Here is a 27,287-nt window from a genome sequence, read left to right as displayed (position 1 = left end):
CTTTCACCATGAATCAATCAATCAAAAGAATTTAAATGCTTTTTGCATGCCAGTCACTAAACTAGGAAATAAAATAAAACATTTCTACTCCTCAAGATTGTATTCTATCAACATTTTGGTAAATCTTCCTAAAATGTGGTGTCCAGAAGTGCACACATATAATGGATGACATCTGCTTTCTTATCTTTCTTTCCTCAGCCTGATCTCTATCCTGTTATTTTACTTCAACCTGGAACAATGAATATTAGGATATCTCTGGACTACAGGGTCCCCTGTCAATAGTTTTTGGGTCTTCCTGCCCCATTCTGCCCACACATAGGACCCCAAGCTAGAGAAGAAAGCCTAGTCTCAAGTTCTTGACACAAAGACATTGATGATCTAATTCCAGCAATTGTAACTCAGGGGAAAGCCCTAAGCAACTGCAACTTCCCATTTCTTCCATCTTTGCTGCAGTCCACAGTGATGTTCTTCCTGACAGCTCTGAAGGAAGGAATCTCCTTTTTTTTTTGCTATCAATATAGTACTTCCTCCAAAGCCAAATACCAGTGTTCTTATAGATTCTGCACAGTCATGCAATTAGTAAGTGGCCAAAGAAGGATGTTAATCCAGGTATCTCCTAACTCAAAATTTTAAAGTCTTTAAGGTAATTTGGTAGTGAAGGCTGTGCCTAGAAGAAGAAAGACCTGAGTTCAAATTCAGTCTCAGACACTTATTAGCTATGTGATTCTAGGGAAATCTATTAACCTATGTGCCTCAGTTTCTTCAATTGTGAAATGCTGTTAATAATAGTATCTACCTCCCAGGGATGTTGTGAGAAGCAAATGAAATATTAGCATACTGTCTAGCACATACTAGGTACTCAATAAATGCTGATTTCCTTCCTTCCTTTAAGAAAATATGCTATTTCAAAAGAAAAAAAATCACTAAGAAACTCAGAATAAACAATATGCATGAGGCTATATAAACATAACAGATATTTTAAGATTTGGATATAGGATTGACCCAGGAACTGAAATATTCAAGTTTGTTGATATGACAGAACCTTTTTGATAGAATATTTATTTTAAAAATATTCTCTGTGGAAAGGAATTGTATACCCCTGTTCTTAAGGATTTTAGTGATATGATATTATGATGTAATAACTCCAGTTATTCAGGGAGTATGAGCATCCGTTGCCATGAATATACTGGATTGGAAAGGCTGGGAATAATGAAAGATGCAAGACAGGAATATTGTCTGTTTGGGTATATACCAATCAATAGTAGGGAAATCTGAGAATATTTCATCCCTTTCTTTTGATGTCTGGTCACCGTAGGCATTGCTGATTATGTCTATACTGTAGCATTTCAATTGATATTATCACAAAAACACCGGTATGCCTTTTTAAGTTGTATATCAGACCTCATGTGTGTGAGAACATCCTGTTACTCTCATTAATGAACTCCCATAAGTTTACCACTGGGAGTCAACCCATTTTGCTAAGGTCTTTCCTCTCATTCCTTTGATGTTGTAAGAATGACAGTGGAACATATGGGCTGTTGGTCAATTGTTAATTATTCATGCTACATGACCAGCCCATCTTTTAATTATTGATCTCTTTGACAAGATCTTTATAACTACAAAGTCTTATTCTAAGGTCTCATCACATTATGGAGGTGACTAGGGGTTCTTGAAGGCAAAGGAAGCAACAAAGGAAGTCTGTCTTCTGAGAACCAGTCTAGTTATATATAAAGAGGCTCATCATTACTAGGTTGGACATACAATGACAAATTTTTGGACTATGGCAAAAATGTTGAACATATGCCAATAAATAAATATATGTTTGCATGCATATACCCACATATACTACTCACATATATATAGTGTATCAATGGACTTCTGTTTTAAATATATATATAATATGTTGTGTACATATATATACATGCCTTTATATATATGTGTATATATGCATACATATGCAGACATAGACATATCTATAGACATGTGTATACATATATACATGTATATATGTATGTATACATATATTTATGCACATATATACACACATATACACAGATTATAGATATGGACATAACTATAATCTGTGTATATATATGTATACAGATGAAACTTGTGGTTTCATCAATATAGCAAACTTCCAGTTGAGGAAACTCTCTCTATTCATGCATATCATCACTTTATTTTCAGCTTTCAGAGTTATCTGGGCATCTGAGAGGTTAAGTACATTATATGTGTGACTGCACAAGGCAATAACCTATGTTTTGATCAAAATATTTGAATACACATAGTCAATGTGTTAGAAGTAAGGGTTGAACGAAGATACTCCTGGTTTTAAAGCCTACCTTTTATTCCCTATACCATCCTTTTTCACCTGTGTGTATGTCCATGTATGTATAAGTGTATAAGCATTTAAATTGAAGTACTCTTTGTTAAATTACATCTAGAGAAAGAAAAGTAATGAAGCAAAATTATTTTTGAACCATGCTTCCTAATTTGCTTTATATTTTCTTAGGATAATAGTCAATGGATTATTGATTGATTAAAAAAACAGCATTTTTCTTTTTAAATTGAAAGCTGCTCAATGTACATTTGAGCAATACAATTGCTCAATGTAGCAATGCAAACACATATAATGCCTTGCACATAGTAGGTACACAACAAATATTTGTTGCTTGTTTGTATTTCCTCTTCACACTTAAGAATGTGATGCATGGCATATAATAAATATTAAACTTCTAATCTTGGAATTACTTCTTGGGATGAAAGTAATAAATTAGCAAAGTATCAGAGAGAGAAAAGTCAATTATTTATCCAAATAGAAACAAACAAAGCCTGGAGCCATGTTCTTGGGTCCTTTGAACACAGCCCTTTAGTACTAAGCTAGATCCCTGTGGCATATTTTTATGATGTTCTTCAAAGGCACAATGCTTAATCAAAGATGGGGAATTAAGACTCAAGCAAATCTTTAGGGGCATTCGATTTTAATGTAACTCAGGCAATTTGGATTTCCAGTTAATGTGCAGGCTGCATTATGGGGTGAATATGAGTCTGGGAGTTGGAAACAAAAATCAAGCCTTGAGTCCCAATGCTCTGTGTGAAGGATAAAGAGCTTCAGACCAAGGACTTTGGCCCCACTTTGGTCAACTTCTCAGACCACTAGCTCATTTATACTGAATCGGTTTAGAAGAGCTTGCTGTTAGCCTCAGGGTTCTTTCACCTTGCAGTTTTTATCAAAACTGCCCTGAAAACAACCCACAGAGCTTCATGGACTCTTCTGGGCCCTGAACTGACCTGATTCCCTTAATTAAGAAATCTGTTGTACCTGACTTCTTTATTACAGCTTCTATCTTAAATGATTTTTCTCAGCACCTGTTTTCCCACCTTTTTCCCTTTAACCTATTCTCTATACTAGAAGAATATGTTTTCTAAAGTTTATTTACAAGGAAAAAGAGAATGAATAATTTCATAAGTAATATATTCACCAGGTAATTAGTGAAGAAAATAAAATATATTAACTTGCCCTAATTTAGAAATTATCTTGTTCTTCAAGCTTAGTCTAGCCTTTCTGTTTCACCTTCAGTCCAGGAGTGGAATGCAATGCTATACATAATCTCCTTTCCTATCATAGGCAAGAATGGTGTTTTTTATTTCAACCTGAATTTGGGATACATTCACCTGGGCTTCCTGAAAAAAAGTTTATTGGCTCATTATTTCTAATCACAGGTTCATTCTCAACCAATTAGGAAATCACTTAATGGTATGGCGGAATTGGGGTGCTCCTATTTCCACTTTTGGAAGAATCGGAGCATAATTGTTATCATTCACATCATTGAGAACAAGTTTTCTCAGCAGCTCTCTCTGTTGAGATAGCACCTGATAAGAAGAGTGGTTGATAATGTTAGCATTTCAGCTGGAGTGTTATTTAAGAGCAGGGTATAGAAATAGGTTTGAAAAGAAATATGATGGAGACACCAGTTGAGTTCTATGACCAATAAAAGCCAAGAGGTATTGTTTGGTGGGGATACCAATGATGGTGTTTTACCTTGACTTATCTTGGATTTTCTTTCTGTGCATTATCATTAGATGTTTGTGTCAGTGTGAGTTTACATTTCATGTTGTTGCAATACCCAGAATGGTTTGGGAAGGAAGTGAAGAAAAAACTGTGAAGTCAGATTTAATAGAGAAGAGCCTATCTGAATTGTAGATGAGTTTATTTTCTTTTCCTATCCCTAGAATTTGGCTATTGCTGAAAGAAGTACTGGGTCTTTGTAATTAGTCCAGTTAATGCTACTAATTCCTTACCTAGACATCAGATCATATCACTTTCCTACTAAGGGACATGGAAATAAATTAAAACCTGAAAACAAAATAGTTACATAACATCAGAATCCAAGCAGAGCCATTCAAAAAACAGGTCATTTTCTTGCTTCCACATCTGGTGTAAATTTACATCCTTCTGAACTTTCCTGCTATACATGATCCTCTGGTAGTATGAGATAGAGGAAGATTCTGACAGAAAGAAAACTATGGAGAAAATGTGAGGAAGTTGTGTAAAATGTACCTGGTGTAATAATTGGAAAAGGATCAAGTACCGAGGAAGGGAAAATAGGGCATTTATGTAGATTTACTCCATCTGCTAGACAAGAATGAAAATCTTGGTTAGTTTTGAGCACTAGGGAGACTGGAATACATGGTCTACATTCACTAGTATAAAGGGAAAAATTAATGGAAAAGCAATAGCATCACAGTATCTGTGACCAAGAGATCACATAAAGAGGCAGGAATAGAATTTAGGAGAAGAAAAGCAGCAACCTCAGAAGTAGATGAAGCCCTAAAGCATTCCAGATAAGCAGGACTGGAGTCAAGTGGTTAACACTGTTCCCTCCCTACAGCAATAGAAGTGGAATTAATCCAAGCATCCTCTAAACTGAGATGGGGCAGATGGGAAAGAAAGGAGACAAGAGAGAAAAGAAAGGGAAGAGAGAAAGGAGAGACAGTGAGGAGAGGGCGGAGAGGGAGAGGATTGATCGGAAAGGATCTGTTTCACTTGAGAGAAATACAAGAAATACAGTGTTGAAGCTTGGACCCATCAAGACCGACTCCTATTTTTGAGCCAAAGTTCCATCTTTTCAGGTCATTGCAAAGTAGTGTCAGCCACAGTGTGTTACTGATTTTCTGTTCAAAGCCAGGACTAATAAAAACTCCAGTAGTGCATATGTGTACACTCTGTGTTTGTGTGAAATGTCATGTCACCAAACATGGCAATGATGAATCACCACTTACTGACCAGCCACATCTGTTGGTCTGAGAGTGGAGATAAGGCTTTTAATAATAGTTGCCAGGTGATTTGCGGATAGGCTCCATTAAGCCAGGAACCAATAACAACCAACCATAAGTGGACACTAGAGAATGCCAATGTCTAAATAATAGCCAGGAACAGATGTTGAGGATGTCAAAGTTAAAGAAACAGCCAGCAATTATATATTACAAATGTTGAAACTTAGTTCAGAAGGTTCAATGAAGTAGCCTGATGAGATGAGATGAGATGAGAAGACAAATGAGGAATGAAGGTGAAATCTAGTATCAGAGAAGCATTTCAGGTAAAACCAGGCCTTGAGGAAATTAAACAAGTTGCAATCTAAATAACATTTGACTCTGTGAAGTTTTCTTGCCTCAGTTAGTAGATTTGTGGCAAATACTCTCCAGCTTATCTTTTATATATATATAAAAATTGTACTTTGTTTTTATACCCCCTACATTTCTCAATGTACCTTCTCTATCCTACTGTCCAAGAAAGTCCTCTCTTCTAACACAAAACTAGCGAGGGGAAAAAGACATTTTAGTGTTTTAGTGAAAGTAACCAGCATCAGCCAAATTCAGTATTAGATCAAATATTCTATAGGTATCATTCCATACTCCTGCAAAGAATTGATATATGAATAAGTGTAGAGGGCTGGAACTCTGGACAAGTATACTTGAAACAAGGCATTAACTCAGTGGAATTGATGAAAAGATGGTTCTCCAGTTCACATATATACTTAGTACTTTGCATGGTAATGTAATGGTTCTCTAGTTCACACATATTTAGTATTCTGTAATAATATAATTGTAATAGGTATTTAAACTGAGGACAAAGTCAGACTCAAACAGACTGGTTGACACTGTCAGACTGCTAGACTGCTGGACTGCTGGAGGAGATTGGGTCAGACTATGACAGACACAAACTGTGTAAGAGACAATAAGACTTTGGACTCTATTCTTGTCCTTTCTCTTGGTATCTATCCTGCTGAGACCAAGGCCCTTCTGGAGGACTTCCAGAAAGCTAACCCGAACATTACAAATAAAAAAAATAAGAAGAAGAATAAGCATATTCTTATATGCTTCCTTTGGTAACTTAAGAATAAGGGGCACAGTATCTAGAGTGCTGGATCTGGTATCAGGAATACCCAAGTTCATATTTGGCCTCAAATACTTACTAATGCCATAACCCTGAGCAAGTCACTTGAGTTTCATCTTTTTGAATTTATTTGAGGATAATAATAATAATAATACCTACCTCTCAGGGTTGTTGCAAATCTCAAATGAGATGATATTTGAAAAGTGTTTGTCATAGTCTCTAGCATATATTAGATATATAAAAGTTAGCTATTATTATTATCACTTTTTCAAAACAAATAAAAATTTTCTTTTCATTTATATAGCAATAGATATTGTATTATATATATAATATATATATGTATATATATTATGTATAATATATATATAGGCAACTAGATAGTGCAGTGAATAGAGTGCTAGCTAGATGAGACCTGAGTTCAAATAGTGGACTTAATACTTAATAGACTAATGGATTAGTGGACATTTTCTAGTGGATAAGTCACTTAATCCTGTTCGCCTCAGTTTCCTCATCTATAAACTGGACTGAAGAAGAAAATGACAAACTAACCCAGGATCTTTGCCAAGGAAACAACAAATGGGGTTACGACTGAAATGACTTGATAGAACATTGCATATATTGTTTTCCTGTTTTTGCTTACTAAACTTTGTATCAATTAATTCATCTATCACTAATTTTCTGGATTTACCACATTCATTCTTTCTTACACTGATAAATATTCCATTATATTTATCTATCACCAATTGTTTGGACATATTCTTTTCACTGGATATCTCCTTTGTTTCTAGTTTCTTGGCACTACAAAAGGCTCTGTTGTAAATATTTTGATGTAAATGGTCATGTCATCATATCCTTGATCTCCCTGATGTGTATGCCTTGTAATGGAATCTCTGAATCAAAAGGTATACTTAGACACTTTCTTCACTTAATTGTAAATTGCTTTTCAGAATGTTGAAGCTAATATAAAGCTTTACTAATGGTGCATTAAGCATACTTGCCTTTCTATAACTCCTCCAGTATCCCTTCAACAATTATTCCCAACTTTTCTTATCTTTCCAATTTGCTCAGATGACTTCTTTAAAGATATTAGATTTCCCATAATTTGGAACCAGAAAAGGATTCTAAAAGGATCGTTGATACCTACAGGATTGAAAGAAAATTATAAAACACATTTAAATGGCCACAATGTACCTAGTACTGTGATAAGCCCTAAGTGTACAGTGAAGGTGTAATACTATCCCTGCTCTCAGGAGCTTATTCAGTTGGGGGACAAATAAACCCCTTTATTTTTGTTAAACTCATACAGCTATTTAAAGATACATTTTGACCTTCCTTTCTGTGCAGTTAGCATATTTATTTTGTTTTATAAACTCTTCTTAATTTAGTAACAGGAGTCCTTACTGAATTTATTTATACATTTGTGAATAGCAAACATTGAATTTGCTGGACTCATTACATAAATTCAAAGACATTATTTAGAAGCAGGGAGAACAAAGCCCTAGTAGTCTGATGTTTTTGAAAGGTGCTAACAAAGGCAGTTAGCTTTCTAAGTTTGATCAAGTAGTCCTATCATTACAGCTGTTTATTTCATTCAGTGTTGTTGCCAGTGGATGCTGCTAAAAGGTACCATGGAGGCTGTCAGGGATTCTTGATACCATCATGACACAAACCATTAAAAAAAGCAGGAAGAGGGGGAGGAAGTAAAGAAGGAGAAAAAAAGAAATAAATGAAGAGGGGAAACAATTGTAATCTAGGTATTTAGAAAATTGTGACTGAAGTGTTAATTTAAACAAAATAAAACAAAATAAAAACCTGAGCTTTCAAAACAGCAAATTAGCCCATGAGATAGTCCTTAAGTCAGTTGGAATCATGGTAATTTTCTTTCCATTATGTTTTAAACACCAAGAGAGCTGGTTCTCTTGGGGGTGTGGGGATGGGGTAGAAATGGAATAAATACTCCTATATCCACTAGAGGTAGTATGGTAAAAAGAATTAATTTAGGAAGAGCTGGATTTGAATTCTATGTTTGAAACTTTCTAGCTGTGTGATCATGGACTTGTTACAATCTTTCAGAACCTCAGACAACGACCTGGGACTTTTCTACTAAGGTATGTAAGGATTACAATCCGACATGGAGAAGTTTGTCTATCTGATGAAATGACAGAGTCTTCACTGATTTGAGTCATTTTGGGGGCGCTCACACATAAGCCATACAGAAGTTACCATGCCCCAAACTATCTAAATAAGATTCTGTGATACAGATGCACTCACCTTCCCCAAATCTCTTGCAAACAACATAAAGGAAACAGTAGGCTTTGTGAGAAAATTCTCTTTCTTTTTTGGAAAAAAGACATTTCTTCCAACGTGTAAATGAAACTACTTGTTCCTTTCATTTAGGTGCCTCATAGGTTAGTGGATTGCATTCAGTGACAGCATGGCCCTGTAAGGGCAACCTCTTTTGAAGAGTACAATATGTGGTTACAAATTCCTTGAACTACTTTCTAGAATAGAGCACTATTGTTATTGAAAATGATGCCCCACAGTACATTGACTTCTACCCTTCCCCCTATTACTTTTGCTTCTTCCCTTGAAGCTGACAAAAGCATTTAACAAAATGAGGAAATAGTTTGGAGTGCAGCTGAATCAAATCCTAAAACAAACAGCCAAAGATAAGTGTGCCACATGAACAGCTCCTAATTGTTCTATGATAATTCACTCAAAATATAATGATGTTGTTAGGAAGAATGAACTAGTTTCTTGTGGATTAAGAGAAAGCCATTTGGAGAAGATGAAAGGGTGTCTAGCAGTTTGAATAGAAGCATAAAAGATTTCAAGAACATGAAATTACTTTTTTGCCTGATAAGACATTTATCTGTTTTTCTCCATCCTTGTGCTAAATGAGCTCTAGAAGATAGTATATTAACATCTTTTGAATATAGAAATAGTGCTAAGGTTGGAATTCTGCCCCCAAGCACTTAAAGAAGCAACATTAATAATCAGTGTTGTAGTTATGACTGCTTCTAATGAGAGAGGTTTTTGTTCTGGATGATAACTAGTGTTTTCTGAAAGCAATCCAGGACTACTGACCAGCATCTAAAGCCATGTGAAAGATATACATGGAAATCAGTAGTGGATGGTAAAACATTAAATTTATTAAATTAATAATTTAATGATCATGATTCATAACATTATTGTTAAATTGTTATTGAAACTGGAAAAATCTTACCCAACTATATGTTCCTATTTAATATAAAATGTGAGTTAGAATGAGAAATAAAGCAAAGGAACAAACTAAGAAAAAAACAAAAAAAGGAACAAAAATACTTTAAAAATAGCTCCCCTTGAAGATATCCTAGTAATACAATTAATGGTATCTACTAAGAATTTGGCAATGACTTTTTAACTCAGTGTAGCAGAGATCCAGAAAATCATTCTTGAGTACTACATAGCACTGAACACTAGTGAATACTATATAAAAGACAAAAGTAGCTTCCCCATTCCCAAAATGCAAATCCAGTTAATTTTATATTTTAACCTCCTGGTGATGCTTCTTTCTTTGACCTTATTGAAAGATTCCCCTTTGGAACATATATTGAATTGGACTTAATCTATCTGCTGCTTTTTACTGATGATCCCTGGACTGCCCTGATTTTCTTTGCTATGCGAACTTCTAGATGGTATTTATACTGCAGCTTGTCTCATAACGCCTCCATGTGAATGACTAAGATTTTTATTCTGGTTTATGACCTAAGGATTGTGATCTCGTGTACTACTGCCACCAATATCCCTGTGATTTTCATTTCCTCCCTTAGGAGCTTCTAACCTGCTTTTCAATGGTGGGAATCTGGAGTTACTATAAATTTAAAGGAAAGGGGCAAACCAGGGAGCAATGTTCCTTTGCTAAAATGTAAATAAGAATATTTGTTTTTAAGGATGCCAATGTAATTTCCTATGGTCTTCTTGTTTTTTTTTTTAATTAGAGCTTTTTATTTTTAAAATATATACATGGATAATTTTCAGCTCTTCCCCAGATAGCAAGTGATCTAATATATGTTAAACTTGTGCAATTCATGGATATTTCCACAAATATCATGCTGCACAAGAAAAATCAGATCAAAAAGGAAAAAAAATGAGAAAGAAAAAAAAATGTAAGCAGACAACAACAAAAAGAGTGAAAATACTATGTTGTGGTCCACATTCAGTTCCCATAGTCCTCTCTCTGGGTGCAAATAGCTTTCTTCAACAGAAGACCATTGGAACTGGCCTGAATTATCTCATTGTTGACAAGAGCCATGTCCATCAGAATTGATCATTATATAATCTTGTTTGCTGTGTATAATGAGCTCCAGGTTCTGCTCATTTCACTTAGCATCAGTTCATGTAAGTCTCTCCAGGCCTCTCTGAAATCATCCTGCTGGTCATTTCTTATAAAATGATAATGTTCCATAACATTCATATGCCATAATTCAGCCATTCTCCAATTGATGGGCATCCGTTTCCAGTTTCTAGCCACTACAAAAAGGGTTGCCACAAATATTCTTGCAGATGTGTGTCCCTTTCCCTCCTTTAAGATCTCTTTGGGATATAAGCCCAGTAGTAACACTGCTGGATCAAAGGGTATGCACAGTGTGATAACTTTTTGAGCATAGTAACAAATTGCTCTCCAGAATGGTTGGATGCATTCACAATTCCACCAACAATGTATCAGTGACCTAGTTTTCCCACATCCCCTCCAACATGCATTATTATCTTTTCCTGTCATCTTAGCCAATCTGAGAGACGTGCAGTGCTATCTCAGAGTTGTCTTAATTTTCATTTCCCTGATCAATAAGTGATTTAGAGCACCTTTTCATATGACTAGAAATGGTTTTAATTTTTTCATCTGAAAAATATCTTTGACAATTTACCAATTGCAGAATGGCTTGAATTCTTATAAATCTGAGTCAGTTCTCTATATATTTCAGAAATGAGTCTATGACCTTCTTTGGGTAAAGTAAGGTTTACCTTTATTATGTTTAAAATCCTTGAATAGGGTATTTTCATGGACTAGAACAGGTAAGAATATTAAAGCTGAAAGATTTCAAAGATCATTGGGTCCATGTATTGGAAAGTTGGTTTTAAGCCTAGCTTATCAGCCCTCTTGGCAGGTATATTGGAGAAGCCTAAAGATAGAAAATGCCTCTGAAAATGGTAGATTGACTGCCCAGGACTCAGTTTTCCATAGATTAATTTTGAAAGTTGAGTTTAGCTGTCTATGATTTTTCACTGTGTTTTACTCAAACTTTGATTATGATGTATTGATTGATATATGCTATGTGAAAAAGAGAACAAACAAGTCACAAGCCCTAAATTTACAACTGTGTCTCAATGCTCATATGGTGAAATGAATTCCATTGCAAGTATAGTTCAACAGCACTGAGGGCACACAAATTCTGCAATCACCTAACTCTCCCTTTTAGAGGTAATTTTTTTTTTTTTGCTTAAAAGGGACACTCATTGTAACTACTAATGAAGCTTCTCATTCTCCAAGTCTCACAGCTAAAAAATACCTGAACCAAATATTTACTATCATTTTTTCCATATGCCCATTCTCACAGAACTCAGACTAGTTTTCATCTTTTTAAGAATTATAAATATTAAAACAATGGCTGGACAGCTGGGTGGCACACTGGGTAAAACTTGGTTTGGAGTCAGGATGATGCATCTTCCTGAGTTCAAGTCTAGCCTCAGGCACTTATTAGATGAAAGACCTTGGACAGCCTATTTGCTTCAGTTTTTCATCTGCAAAATGAGCTAGAGAAGGAAATAACAAGCCACTCCAGTTTCTTTGCCAAAGAAATCCCGAGTGAGGTCACTAAGAGCGGTACACAACTGAAAAACAAATAAGCACATGCACTATGTTCTTCAAATATCACAGTGTACCTTTAATCAAATGCACTCCACAATTATTCTCATAAAGGTGATAAGTGGAAAAGATGTCTTTTCAAAAAAAAAAGGACAAAATTTGCATGTCTCTACCCAGTGATACTGACCTTCTTGAGGTCCAATAAGAGACTATTTCTTGACTTTTTGCATTTTCACTCACTGTTGTATAGCTCATTTGTGCACACCTGTTTTCATTTTGCTTTTCATTGTACCCTCCAAAATTAGAATTGTCCTTGTAGTAGTTGCTTAATAAATGTTTACTGATCAACTGTTGATTGACCTCCTCAAACCTGAACCATCTGAAGTTCCCAAGAATAGTTTAATTCAGCCTCTGGGAATATATAACTAGGCTAACTCTTATCCTTTATATTTGAAATTTAATCATCAAGTATAGCCATGGGCCCTATCCTCTCATGTTTTGTCATGGTTTTTGATGTACTCCAACATTGTTTGTATTTCTCTTGTAAGCTTTCTTCAGTCAGAAGGAACTCTCTTGTCTAAAAAGATGAGTTCCTATCTACAAAACCATACTTAAGTTTGGGTACATTTTAGGGGTCCTAGAATTTTAAAATGGCATGCATTAATCACAAAAATTTGGATTATCTCCAGAACCACTTACAAATTTAACCAGCAACAGATACAGTGGGATAAATTTTTTTGGCCCAGTTTGACTTTATTTTAATTTTCTTTCCAGGATGCCACAATTAGAAAGCTGGTGTCTTGATTCTTCTAACAGTATATCTATTTGGTTGGGGTTACTGCACCCTGAGAATTTCATGGCAACTGAACCTCAAACAAATGTTCTGGATCTGAATTGCTATCAACAGAATATGTACTCCAGTACCTATTTCCAAATGGTTACCCACCAAGTAGGCAAGTGCCTATAGAGAAAAATGGTTCAGTATGTCTTGAATTTTACCTGCTTCCCCATTCCTCTCCCCCAGCTCATGATTCTCTGTATATTCCAGATCCTATCGTATCTATTTCATAAAAGCAGATAGTTGTCTGGTCTACAAGTCCATTTATGGTAACATAAGAAGTTTTGTGATATACTGCTCAAAATTTCCCACCTTGACTTAAACTTGCATAACGTTTTACTGATCCATGTTAAGGGAAACCCATTTTCTACCTAACTTATAGACAAAAATCGCTTCTTAGATGTCATGAGAGTTTGATAAGTTTATGATGTCATTTATAGAATCATGGACTCTTGAAGGTATCAAAAGCATCTCTTCAAATTGGTCAAGTATAAGGAGTTTATAAATCAAAGGAAAGAACCTCCTTTTTTACATTCATGTTCAAGAGTTGGTAAATGCATTCCAACTGACATGCCCTCTGCTAAATGTTGTGTGTGGAGGCATTCTGAAAAGAATTTTGCCATAGCCTATAACAATTGAATGCAAGATTCAATGCAAGGTTCTTCTCTTGGAAAGTTGGACAGAATCCAATAAAGTACTAAACTGAATTAACCTTACTCTTTCATCTTGTTGTCAACACATGTTGTTATTGACCTGTGACATTGTCTAAATCCAAATTTAGCATAAGCCTTTCTTAGCCACTGTTTAATTATGAGCAGATTCTTTGAAGACTTAAAGGAATCTCAACTAAGGACTTTAAATCTCTGATGGATTTTTGGCTGTTTGGATATTTTATTTTCTGTCTTCCTTTTATTTCTTTCTACAATTGGCTTTGTATATTGTTTCTTACTTGTAGTGTGATCTGCAGTTTCCTGCCTCTTTCCTCATAAACTCTCCAGTGCCATCCCATACAAAAGAGTTAAGAAAAGAGAGAATGCAGTAATCTTATGTCAAAATGGGTGGAGGAGGGATGCTGAATGATTTTATGAGAATATTACCTATGCTGACAGGTTTTCTTACTAGAAAAAGAGGCACATTGTGGTCTAAAAATGAAAGATTATATATTCCACCAAAACCAAAATGGGGCCTAAGGGAAAACATTTTCTATGTGAATAGACTCTGGGCTGGGTACTACGGATGTAAAGATAAAAAGGAAATTATATTTAAAAAAAAGTTTAACCTAAGAGAGGGGATAAAACATATATGTACATAGATCCATACAAGTACATAACAAATAATTTAGGAATCAGAAGAATAACTTGAAAATAAGGAAAGGCCATTTGGAAGAAGTAGAATTTGAACTTGTCCTTAAAGATCCCAAAAAGCAGAGGTAAGGGGAGGTTAGGTAGAGAAGGAAAGAGGGAAGGGAGAGAGAGAGAAAGGATTTTAGGAATGAGAGAATCCCATGCAATGCCACAGACATGAAAGATATAATGTTACATATGGGAATAAGTCAATAAGTCAGTTTTGCAGAAACAATGTTTGAGAGAGAAATAATTTATAATCCATTTGGAAAATCAGATTGGAGACATAATTGTAAGAATTTTAAATGCCCCAGAAAGATATTTATCTCTTATCTTAAAGGCAATAGTGGGCAACTGATGTTTCTTGAGCAGAGCAAGAAGCTGGTGCTCAGAATTTGAGGATGTTGTTAAAATTAATGTATACTGTAAAAGTCAAGTCTAAATAGAAGAGCCTGAAAAAATAAAGGTTCATGACAGGGAAAATGATAGATATTGTTTAGTACTTTGAATTCATGCATTTTTTAAAAAAAGATCATAGACCTTGACCTGGCTGGGATATCAAAGGCCCTTTTTAGTCTAACCCCCACAATGTGCAAGTGAGGAAAATGAGACTTACTTAAATTGAGGGGTTAAATGATTTGTCCAAGTAGCATAGACAAAAACCAAGCTAACCAAGTACCATTAGCTTCATTCAGGCTGAGCATAGATTATTATGAAATTTTCTCCTACTGGAAATTTGTACACTTTAAACATCTATGTATACTGAACAGGGCAGAAGAGAGTTACAATATTGAAGAGGAGGAACAGAGAAAATGCTCTTGCCTGGGGCACAATCTTGATGGGGATCATCCCTCTCTTTTCCTTTGAAGTGAATTTGAAATCTACCAGCCGTTAAGATGTGGACAAGTGTACTTTGTTTTGGCACAATTACAAAAAATATTTTTTAACTACTCTATAGATTCGGGGGCTGGCTAATAGGTCATCTGTGATTCTTGCCTTTCCATACCCTTACCTTTCTTCATATGTGATGGGGAATATAGCTACCTTTGGCTTCCATGGACCGAGGGCCTACAGAAGAAATAAATCAGAATCATGCAGTATTTAAAACACAGAGTAGAGCAAAATTGATTTGAAAGTACTTTTTATTTTCTCCTGCCTTTAATGAACATAAGTTTATATGCTAAGCTCCCACTCTCTGCCTCTCAAGTATATTAGACTATGGAAAAAACATTAGGAGGAGTTCTTAATCTTTTTTGTGTTTGCATCATGGCCTGCCTTAACAATCTCGTAAAACCCATGCATATTTTCACAGAACACTGTTCTCAAATGCATAAAAAATGAACATTAGAACAAAGGAAACCAATTATGTCAAGATACAGATTTAAAAACGTTTTAGTCTGTCAGTAAACATTATTAGATACCTACTAAGTGCCAGATCCTATGCTAAGAATAACAAATAAAGGCAAAAGAAGATCTCTATTCTTAAAAAAATTAAAAAGCAAATATGGGAGATAACAGGTAAATAATTATGTTTGAACAAGATACAAAGGATAAATTGGGGATAATAAAGAGAAGGCAAGAGGATTAAAGGTGAATTTTAAATTTCTGCTGAAACTTGAAGTATGACTGAAGGTGAAGATGGAGTGGGAGGGAATTCTAGGCATGGGGAAGGCAATGAAAATTCATAGTTAGACAATGGAGTGTCTAAGTCAAGAAACAACAAAGAACATGACATCATTGCATCCCAAATTATTTAGAAGTGAATAAAGTATAAGATTAGAAAGATAGGAAGGATCTGAGTTGTGAGGGGTTTTGAATACCAAACAGAGATGATAGAGTCACTGAAGTTTATTGAATGGAAGAGTGACAACAACTCATACCTGTGTTTATGAAGATCCATTTGACAGAGAAGTGAAGGACAGAATGGAGTAGGGAGAGACTTGAAGAGAGACCAACCAGCAGGCTACTTAGTAGTTCAGGTATGGGGTAATAACCTACACTAAACTCTGATCATTAAAAAAAAAAATCATGAATCCCCTGAAATCTATCAATGGATCCCAGATTAAGAACTTCTATTTAAAAAAAAAAAAAGCAATAAATTTTCCTTCTTTAACAATTTTTTTTTCATGATAAACAGAAATTAAATTAGTAGTCCCAACAGGGCACAGCTAGTTTAATGAAGGACTGAATAATTCTAACTTATTCTTTTATAGTTGCACAGTGAATTACTATCTACCCTTTCTTTCAGACTTCCCTATTTTTATGGAAGGCTCTACCATATTTCTACACTGAATTTTACCACCTTATTTCACTCACTTCTCACCTTCATTATTTAATAGTCCCCTAATTGGTCTTCTACTTTGTCTGAACACTGTACTCCATCTAACACAGCTGCCGTCAGATCTGTTCATGATCATTTCCTCATACACTATACCCCAATGGCTTCCTAAAGCTTTTAGGATAAAATAAAAACTTTAAAAGTCCTTTACAAGCTGGCCTCTATCTACTTTTTCAACCTTGTTATATATTCTTCCCTGTCAAATATGCTATGAAACAACTAAATTGGTCTCGTGGTATATCATCTTTCTTTTCCATGACTTTGTACTGGTTCTTTCAATGTCTGAAATACATTCCCTCCCTACCTCTGCCTCTTAGAATCCCCTTCCTTCCATATAGCTCAAGCACTACCTTTTGTGCAAAGTTTTTCCTGAACCTCTTAATCATTAGCTCTCTCCCTCAATTATCTCATATTTGTTTTATATTATAATCTATTATACTTACCTATATAAATATAATATAATCTATTATATATTATCTATTATTTACATGTTATCACTACTGATTGAATGTAAGATGATTTAAAGGAGGGACTATTTTCAGAATTTGTTGTTTGTTTCTGTTTTATCCCTAGCATCAAAACAGAATCTGACACTTAATAAATGCTAATTGGTTGATTCTATGATGCCCACTTCTATACAAAAGAATCCATTGTCCTGTTACATTAAAGTTATATATTTGACAACCAGAACCAAATCTGACTGAGAAAAAAGCTGCATTTAAAACAGCCTTGCCCACAACCAAATAAAAGTTCATGAACTTTGCTAAAACAATGTCCAGAATTATTTAAATATTCATGCAGGAATACAAAGAAAATGATCTTCAAAAAGTATAATTTTTAAGTGAAATCTTTCCCTACTAGATCATATACAAGAGAACTGTTAGAAAAGTCTATGAAATGTTTACATGTGTATTTCAAAATTTATAACAAAGTTTAAGCAATTTGGGATTTAGTTTGAGCCAAAAGTCACACTAATCCCAGGACTAACTCAGAATTGGGATGGTTTCTGCTAATTCAATTTTGTGCCTTTTCTTGTTTGTTTTGCTCCAAACTGCAATTAATTTCCCCTTTGTATTTCCATTCAATCATTTTTTTCTATTCTGACTAGATTAGATTACTTTATAATAATAGAATATCTAGGGAGGCATGTAGGTCAGCTCTAAAATACATAGTTGCTTTTATGATTTGTGGGAGAGATGAAAAACAAACTGAATTTTCCAGCATTTTTGAAGCATCCATGTATCATAGCTACACCTTTAACACCCCAGGAAAGACACCACATATCCTCAAATTCCATCAGAACTAAGCAATAGTAAAATAAACCACATGGCCTCTGAGTATATAAATTTAAAAACACCAAATGAAGAGTCTGCTAGTTACAGTATGATGTCATTTGGATGTTTAGAATGATATTTAGTTCCATAAACAAAAATGCACAGAACACCTTGTTCCTCCAAATAGCCATGGGGAAGGTTTTGATTGCAATCACTCTGAATTTTGAACATTAGATTTGAAAAGAACACAAACTAGGGATATTAATTCAACTGGATGGGATAAAAATGTGAAAGTGTTCTTCATTCTACTGGCAACAAAGATGGAAAAAATATCACATCATTTTAAGTGGCTAGGGATTCTGCCTGACATCCAACAAATAAATTGGGAACAGATGCCTGCCCACGCAATGAAAATGATCTTATTAGGAAATATTTCTTCAAATGAAATCGACGATGACAAAAGACTTTCTTCACTGGCCCTTCAGTCAAAAAAAAAAAAAAAAAAAGATATATAATCAGATGGAAGTTCTGTCATAGTCTCCAGATATCAGAAGTAGAGATTAGCAATTGAAGATGTACTTTTCTGGACTACTTTAAAAAAATACCTCAAAACCAACAGCCCTATAATTCAAAAGGTCCTCATGGCAGAATTCTTGATGAATACCAAAATGTGGCTGATGAAAAGATTGCAAAAGAGGGACTGAATTTCAACCTCTTCCTGTGCTTTTGAAGCATCCAATGTTTATCCTGGGTTTCCAAAAGCATAGGCACAGAGATACATGGGATTATAAAAATGCAAGCTGAAAAATTGTTATTGGGAACTCAGAGGGAAATAGACATACTCTTTCTAAGAAATAACATTATTTAAGTTATATAAATGTTTAGATTGCTGCTCACACCTTTCTATAATGGCTGCTGGATTCAGTAAAAGTCATTCTTATTTCCTACTTCCATAGTACCATGTAACTAAGTCCTTTTTAAATGTGGTTTTCGTTTTTATGTTTTTTAGGTGGCTATCTGGTTTGCCCTCCCTCAGAATTTCTAGGGGATATGAGCATCTCTTTTGGTAGGGAAAAATGAGAAAAAAAATTTAGGGTGATAGCAAAGCAGGACAAAAATAAAGGACAATGAAAACAGCCAGTGTTACCCCTTGGTCGTAAAAAGGGCTCCGTAAATATTAATTGGATATAATCTAGAAAACTTGATCATAGCAGGGAAAGAAATTCAGAAGTTACCACCAGGGGGCAACAGAGGCTGGTATTTCTCAAGCTACATGTACAAGACTGAATAGGTGGAGTGGCAGGTACATTTTCCCCAGTTCTTCAGAGTTAAAACCCCATAATATGATCAAGAATGAAAAGATAACAAAGAAAATGTCCTCTCTTTCAGGGTCAGAGAAACTATTAATCATCAGGAAGAATGCTTATTTTTCTTCATGTTCTCCATCATGCAACTTTTACTCCTATTCTTCAAAGTTCCTGATAGATTATTTATATGATGTAATCTGCTAATACCCACCTTGTTCCTTTCTATTGCCCCCTGTATGATATTTATCTTCTCCTATCCTAATTAAAAACAAACAAGCAAAAAAAAAGCCTTTCTCTAAGCCTCCCACCAACTTATCATCTTTTTCTCTTTCTATTCACAATCAAAATCTAAAATCATCTGGATTTGCTGTCCCTAATCAGTTAGCTAAGATATACCTTTCTGCCTCAGGCATTTATGCCTGAGTATCTTGTTACCATCTCAGATGAAAGCCAAGATTGGAAATACAAGGTTGTTCACATTTAAGTCTTTCTGGCTCCTGATCTTTCATTATTAATCAATTTTCTCATATTATATGGATAGCATTGCTTATTTTTGGTCCCTCAGCATCCAGAGTTATATGAAGGTAGCCCACTCTCAGGCTATCTTAAGTCACTCTATAAGAGTCTTTTCTTTTGTTCCCACTGGAAGTTTCACTCATTGTTTCAGACCATCATTTATAGACCCAAAGGTGAAATTATCAATATCTTCAATAAGACTTATTCCTGCCCATATAAAAATAAATTTCAATACAGCATTCACTGTTAATTTTCCTCACAGATATTTAAAGCAATGAGCTTATATTTTACTAATTGGTAAATAGGTCATCAGCATAATAGTAATAAGTAGTAATAATGATAATAATTAGAGCCTGCATTCACATAGTGCTTTAAAGTCAGCAAAGTGCTTTCCATATGTTACCTCACTTGAAAAAAATGTCCAGTAAATAAATAAATACAACATTCCAACTTATCTTCAAATAGCAAAAACTGATTAAATCTAAACCCACAGAATTTAAACAAAAATGTCTTCTTATATGAAGAGGCAGAGAAAACCAAAACATTCTTTTGTACAAAAACAACAATATTTGTAAATATAAGGCTTACAATTTTTACCTTGCATTATAATATTCCAATAAATGCTTGTTCTTTTAAGTGGTAAATTTATATGCAAAAGTTAAGTTATAAGAAAAAATCTGTCTATGGGAACAAAGCCTGGTCAAGCCTGGTCACATTATAGATAGTGCTGATTCCCAAGCATATTCAAGAGGAAACTAAGGTTGCTAAAAGGAATGATAATTCATCATTTGCAAATCCATAAACACATTCCTGGAAAAAATTATTAAAGAATTCCTTAATGTTTAAACTAATTACCTGTTAACTTAATGGTAAATTCATTAAAAGGGAAACAATGATCTTAGAATAAAACATCACAGATATTAAACCTTTCTCCAGAAATTTGTACCTTCTAAAAATTTTGAAGTTACTATAATTGGCTGAGATTGTTGCATATGGGGAGCAGGACAATGAAAACCATCTTGTAAATAGTAATTCTGTGGTGGAAGTGGAAAGGAGGAGAGAATTGCTATGTTGGCATATTTCTGACTTAGGATAGTTTAAATAAATCACTATAGAAGAATGGGAAGCTAAGAGCTACAGTGAGAGGAGCAGAAGTCCCAAGTTCAGATGCCACTTTTGATATCTGATAATTCACATCTGTGGGCCTCAGTTTCTTTGTCTGTAAAACTGAGAAGTTGAACTAGATATAATCCAAGGTTCCTGTTTTGTCCTTTGTAATTGGAATGTAAGGTCCTTGAAAGTAGAAACTATTGCATTTTTCTCTTTTTATCCTAGTTATATAATAACTATTATTTTAAATCACTGATTCCTTTCCAACTTTGTTATCCTATGATAACCTGTTGGTTTAAGAATGTACATTGGATGTCTCATCTCTAAAATGGGGGTTGATTGTATTCATGGAACCTACCTCACAGGGTTGCTGTAAAGCTCAAATCTTATTATATGTGTAAAGCATTTTGTAAATTTGAAAAAGCTTTATAAAATCAGTTATTATACTCCCCTGGGAGTTAATTTTTAAAATTATTTTTATCTTGCTTAAGTTCAATTGATATTATTGACAACTTTTGTTTTATATCATCTTTATGTCTTTTAAAAATCATGACCTTGACAAACATCAATATTGATGAATTGATTTCTGAATAGTTTCCTTCCCCTCCCCACTCCCAGAAATCCATCCTTTGCAACAAAGATGAAAAAAAAGGCAGTAATAAAGAAATTCAGAACAATCAATGAACATGTCAATCATGTTTGACAATAGAAGTAGGCATCATTACCTATAGTCTCCTATACTGACAATCAAAATATTTTAATAATCCTTAAAATCAAGAGTAAATAAAGGATCAAAGCTAATATTTGGTTGGAGTAAAAGTGTTACAGATTTTTCTACTTTGTTAACCTAGAGGATTCTGTTAGTAAAGTTTACCTGTGAATGGCATTAATGTGAATTAATGAATAATTAATGACATCTAAAAGAGAACATTTGTTAATACCTTTGTTCAGCTTGTAGAGCATTGTGGCAAACTGAGTCCGTGCAAAAGAAAATGAAGTTAGTCTGGAAATATTTATTCTTGGTGAATCTATAGGGGCTCTTGGTGAGTAGAGTTTCATTCCTACATCCTCATCTGTCCCTTTAGTAATATATTCACATATCATGATTGTGCTATAAAGCCATAACAAAGTGTCCCAAAAAAGGAAGGTTCAAACATTGTTGAGAATTTGATTGGGACAAAATGACCAGATGCTTGGCTTTGGTGATCAGGCTACTTAGCAAAATGCAGACTCCAAAGCTCCAAACTGGGGATGAATATTTCCTGTGACATGGCATAAAGGTGTTAGTAGAGTGGGGTAGCTAGGATGAGATGAGGACTTCATGATCATGAATGTTAATATTAGAAGCCAAAGTTCTAAGACAGGTGTCAAATATGAAAGCTCAAAGGGATCCAAAACAGATTAAAATGCAATTAGGAAATATTTAACAAAATAAATAAAAATAAATGGATATAATACATGGATATTGTTAATCTGTGGATTTCTAAGTCAATGTATAGTCTCCAATTCTTCATTATGGCTTGGTGATTGCTGTTTCTGTTTGAATTTGGTACCACTACCAAAGCAAGGAAGGGAACAGAAGTTAAAAAGGTCAGAGGTAGATATGGGGGTCTCATGGGTTTAGGAGGTACAAATTTATGCTTCAATGTATTCTTCAACAAATACAAATGGTACACATGGGAAATTTAGAGTACAAAAATAGCAAGGCACACATGTAGAGAATCCACTCTTTCTCAGGCAGCTGCTAAGTCATATTCTTAGGCCTAGAAGTCTTTTCTATTCTTTTGAATTTTTTCTGTAACCTGATTCTCTAATGCCACGAATATCTTGAATTTACAAGTGACTCTCTTCCTCTCTTCCCCCCTCTCTCTCATTCCCTTCCTATCTCTCCCCCCCCCACTCTGTCTCTCTGTCTCTGTTTCTTTTTTTCTGTCTCTTTCTCTTTCTCTCTGTCTCCCTGTCTCTCTCTTTTGTATTTTTTAAGCTGCCAGAGATTCTACTTTTGGAAGCTACCTCCTCCCTCAGGTAACTGTCTATTTATATTCACATAAGTTGGAACAATGTGCCTCTACTCACTCTTGAATTGCCAGCTGTAGTTCTCCCTCATAATAATAGGCAGTACCTCTTAAAAGGTGGGGAGGCACTTTTTTTTTTTTTTTTTTTTTTTGCTAATGCTATATAAGCTAGAGCCCCTTCTAGTATGTTTACCCTGCTGTTAACTTCTAGTGTTATTAGTGCTCAATTAACAGTGATTAACTTTTTTAAAATGTATTTTTTTCAATCAATAAGCATTAACATACCAAGTAAAACATTTTCTCATTGAAGAAGAAATTTATTTTTCTCTCATTAAAAAATAAAAAGAATCCTTTTAAGAAATATACATATATGTGTATATGTATGCCTATATATATAGATAGATATAAACATAGATAGATAGATTGATATGTGTATATACATACCCACAGAGACACAAACACATACAACTAAAACAATATCCATGTTGGCCCTGTATAGAAATATGTCTCATTCTATTCCTAGAGTCCATCACCTCTAGGTCAGGAGGTAGGTATCATGTATTATTATTAATACACTGGAATTATAATTGATCACTGACCCAATAAAAGTTCTTTTTAATGCATTTTTATTATTAAAGCTTTTTACTTTCAACACATATGCATAGAAAATTTTCAATACTTACCCTTGCAAAATCTTGTGTTCTAATTTTTTCCCCTTCCTTCCCCCTACTCCCTCTCATAGATGGCAAGCAATCCAGCATAAGTTAACATGTGCAAATCTTCTATACATATTTCCACAATTATGCTACATAAGAAAAACCAGATCAAAAAAGAAAAAAAAAATGAAAAACAAACAAAAAAAATGAAAGCAAACAGCAACCAAAAAAATGAAAATACTATGTTGTGATCCATGCTCAGTCCCCATAGTTCTCTCTCTGGGTGCAGATGGCTCTCTTCCCAATAACAGTTCTTAAATCATTCAAAGTTGTTTATTTTTGTAATGTTGTTACTATTATATAACATATTCCTTTTGTTCTATTCATTTCAATTTATATAGTTCACCCAAGTCTTTTCAGACTTTTCAGAAAAAACACTCATTTTGTCATTTTTATAGCATGATAGTATTCCTTTATATTCATATAGCAAGAACATGTTCGGCTATTTCCCAATTCAAGCACTTCTTTAATTTCTAGTTCTTTTCTACTAGGAAAAGAGCCGCTACAAATAATTTAATACACAACATAGCTTTGTCCTCTTTTTTTTTCTTTTTATCTGAGTGTATAGGACATGCAGAGATATTCTTGGGTCAATCAGTATGCTCTGGGCATGCATAGTTTAGTAACTGTGGGCAAAGTTCCAAATTGCTTTCCAGAACTGCTGTATTTCAGAATTGCTCTACCAACAGTGAATTAATGCTTGTTTCCTCATAATCCCTCTAACGTTTGTCATTTTTCTTTTTTGTCATATTTCCCAGTCTGGTTGAGTATAAGGTGGTAGATGGGTTGTTTAATTTGAATTTCTCTAATAATTAGTGATTTGGGACCTTTTTTTCATTTGCTTGATAGTTTGAATTTATTCCTTTTAAAACTGCCTATTCATATCCCTTGACCATTTATCAGCTAGGGAATCAATTAGCTTTGACAAAGCAATTACTTGGAAGACAAGGCAAAAACAGAAGCAAAAGTAATAGCATTTATATAATGCTTTAAGGTTTACAAAGTACTTCACATACATCATCTCATTTAATTCTCACAATAACCCAGGAAGAAAGGTGCTATTAATTATCCCCTTTTTATAGATTAAAAAACCACATGAGAGAGGTTAAAATTTTTTCCTTGGATCATACAGCTCATAAGTATCTAAGGTAGAATTTCCAAGTCCAGAATTCTATCAGTTACTCTAACTAGGTGCACAAGTATTTCCTCCAAACATTTGGGGGATAGATGCTTAATGAAACTACCTCAATCCCCAAAGAAAATGAGCACAGATTGAAAGCAATTTCAACATGAATTTATTCACCTTTCCAAATTTATTTATAAAGGCAGTTTGGTAAGTGATTGGATGAGTATGCATCTGTACTTTTGCTAGATTTTAACTGGGCAAGTTGTTTAGGAGTTTGTTCCTCATCATTTGGCTTCTAGCCATTCTGATTCTCAGACCTCTTATCATCATTTTGCCCTTTCACAGCTCTCAAGGTCATACCCATCTCCAACCTCCTACACTTAAAAGAAACAAAAATAAAGAAGCAAGAATACAAGACTATACCCACAGGCCACATGTCAGTCTTGTGTAGTTCATTGCTCTTCTCTGTGAAATTTGACTTCTGACCTCATTCTTCAACTGAAAGTATTTTCTGAAGTTGCTAAGGATCATTTTTTTTGAATTGGCATTTATATTTTAAAATTCATTTTATTTGGGAAAAAAAAGTAAGAAAAAAAAGAAAAACAGAAAAGGAATACAAAACAAAAAACAAAACAAAAGAGAACTTTGCCATGTCCAGCAGAGCATCAGGGAAAACTCAAAATATAGAACAACAAATTACCAGATCAATAAAGTGTATGTTTTTACTGGACATGATATTTTTGACTGCAGGCCTAGTTCTTTTGATTGTCAGTAGACATTATTGGACCTGCAGTCTTTTATTGTAGCTGTTGATAAATCTTGTACAATTCTAATTGTAGTTCCAGCATATTTGAATTGGTTTTATCTTGTTTTTTTGCAAAATTTTCTCTTTGATCTGGGGGTTTTGAAATTTGTCAATAATATTCTTGTATGTTTTTCACAAAAAATCTCTTTGAGGAAGGGATTGGTAGATTTTTTTCTATTTTTACTTTCCCCTCATATTCTATCATTCAAGGAAAATTTTCTTGCATTATTTCCTGTATTATTGTGTCAAATTTTTTTTTTTTGGTCATAACTTTCTGGCAGTCCAATTATTCTTATCTTTTCTCTTCTTGATCTGTTCTTCAGATCTATTGTTTTTCTTATGTTTCACATTCTATTCTATTTTCCTGTTCTTTATAATATGTTTTTTTATTTCTTGCCCTCTTATAGCTTCACTGGCTTCCCCTTGCCCAATTCTAATTTTCAAAGAATGATTTTCATCTTTGAGATTCTGTACCGCCTTTTCTAATTGGTTAAATTTTTTCTCATGATCTTGTTTTTAGAATTTTATTTTTTAGTTTTTCTTCAGTGTCTCTCATTTGATTTCATGTTACTCTTTGGGATAGAAGCTTTTTTTTTTTTTTTTTTTTTTTTTTACTCAAGTGTTTTCCTCTGAAGATAAATCCCGGTCTTCCACAATATGTTTCATTGGTGGGGTTCTTTCTTCTTTGATGGTTCAATTTTTTTTAATGGGAAGTATTGGTGTAAGCACTCTTAATAATGGGGTGGGGGAATGGTGCCTCAAGATTCCTTTTAGCTCTTCTCTCTGATAAGGATCCCCAAACCAAGAGCTCTATCCTCCTGAAAATGTCCTCAGCCAGTAGTGTCCCTGTCCCACCACTTCTGCACTCACTGGGTGCTGGTTCCTTTTTGCCTAGCCAGAATCTTTGCAGCACAGCTGGTCTTGGCATTCTTAATCAGGAAATATTCCCCCAGTCTTGCCAGACTCAGATCCCGTATCCACAAATAGTCTAAGATGTGAAAGTTTCTGTGGTTCCTGCTGATGCTCCAGCCATATCATGCTAGCCTGAGAAGTTCCTACTTGATGTTTTTGAAGGTAGCCCAGAGGTGTTTGTACTTCACATGTGTTAATCCTGCACTGAGTCTTTCTTCCAATCTTCTCTGGTCTTTCTTCAGATCTTTTCCTATTGTATCAAGAGGACCCCTGTTCTGCTCTGTCTTCTTGATTTTTCACCAGTCTATATTTGCCCTGAAATGCAAATTTGTTCTATTTGTAGGGGAAGTTGGGCATTTGCCAACCTATTCCACCATCTTCCCAGAATCCTCAGAAGATGTCTGAATTGAAAGGTTTAATGGTCTTTTAAATTTTTTATCCTCCTTAACCTCTTATAGTCACTGACTCTCTTGATCCTCCTCTTCTCTTTGGTATCCTCTTCTCTGCAGGGTTTTTTTGTTTTTTTTTTTTTACAATGCTCTCGGTTCTCTTTCTCTTCTTTTGCTTACTGCTTTTCAATCTTACTATATTTATAATTTATGGAATAAAAAAGCATTTCTTTAGAAATTCAATAAGAAAATGATTGCATATGAAACTTCAAATCTACTAAGTATAACTTGATATTCTTTTCAAATATAAAAGAAAATTATCATGTAAATTCCTTTTTCTTCTCTCCCCCCACTCT

This window comes from Sarcophilus harrisii, chromosome 3 (genome assembly GCF_902635505.1).
Source record: "Sarcophilus harrisii chromosome 3, mSarHar1.11, whole genome shotgun sequence".
In the NCBI taxonomy this organism is placed as follows: domain Eukaryota; kingdom Metazoa; phylum Chordata; class Mammalia; order Dasyuromorphia; family Dasyuridae; genus Sarcophilus; species Sarcophilus harrisii.
Note: the sequence above shows the minus strand (reverse complement) of the source record.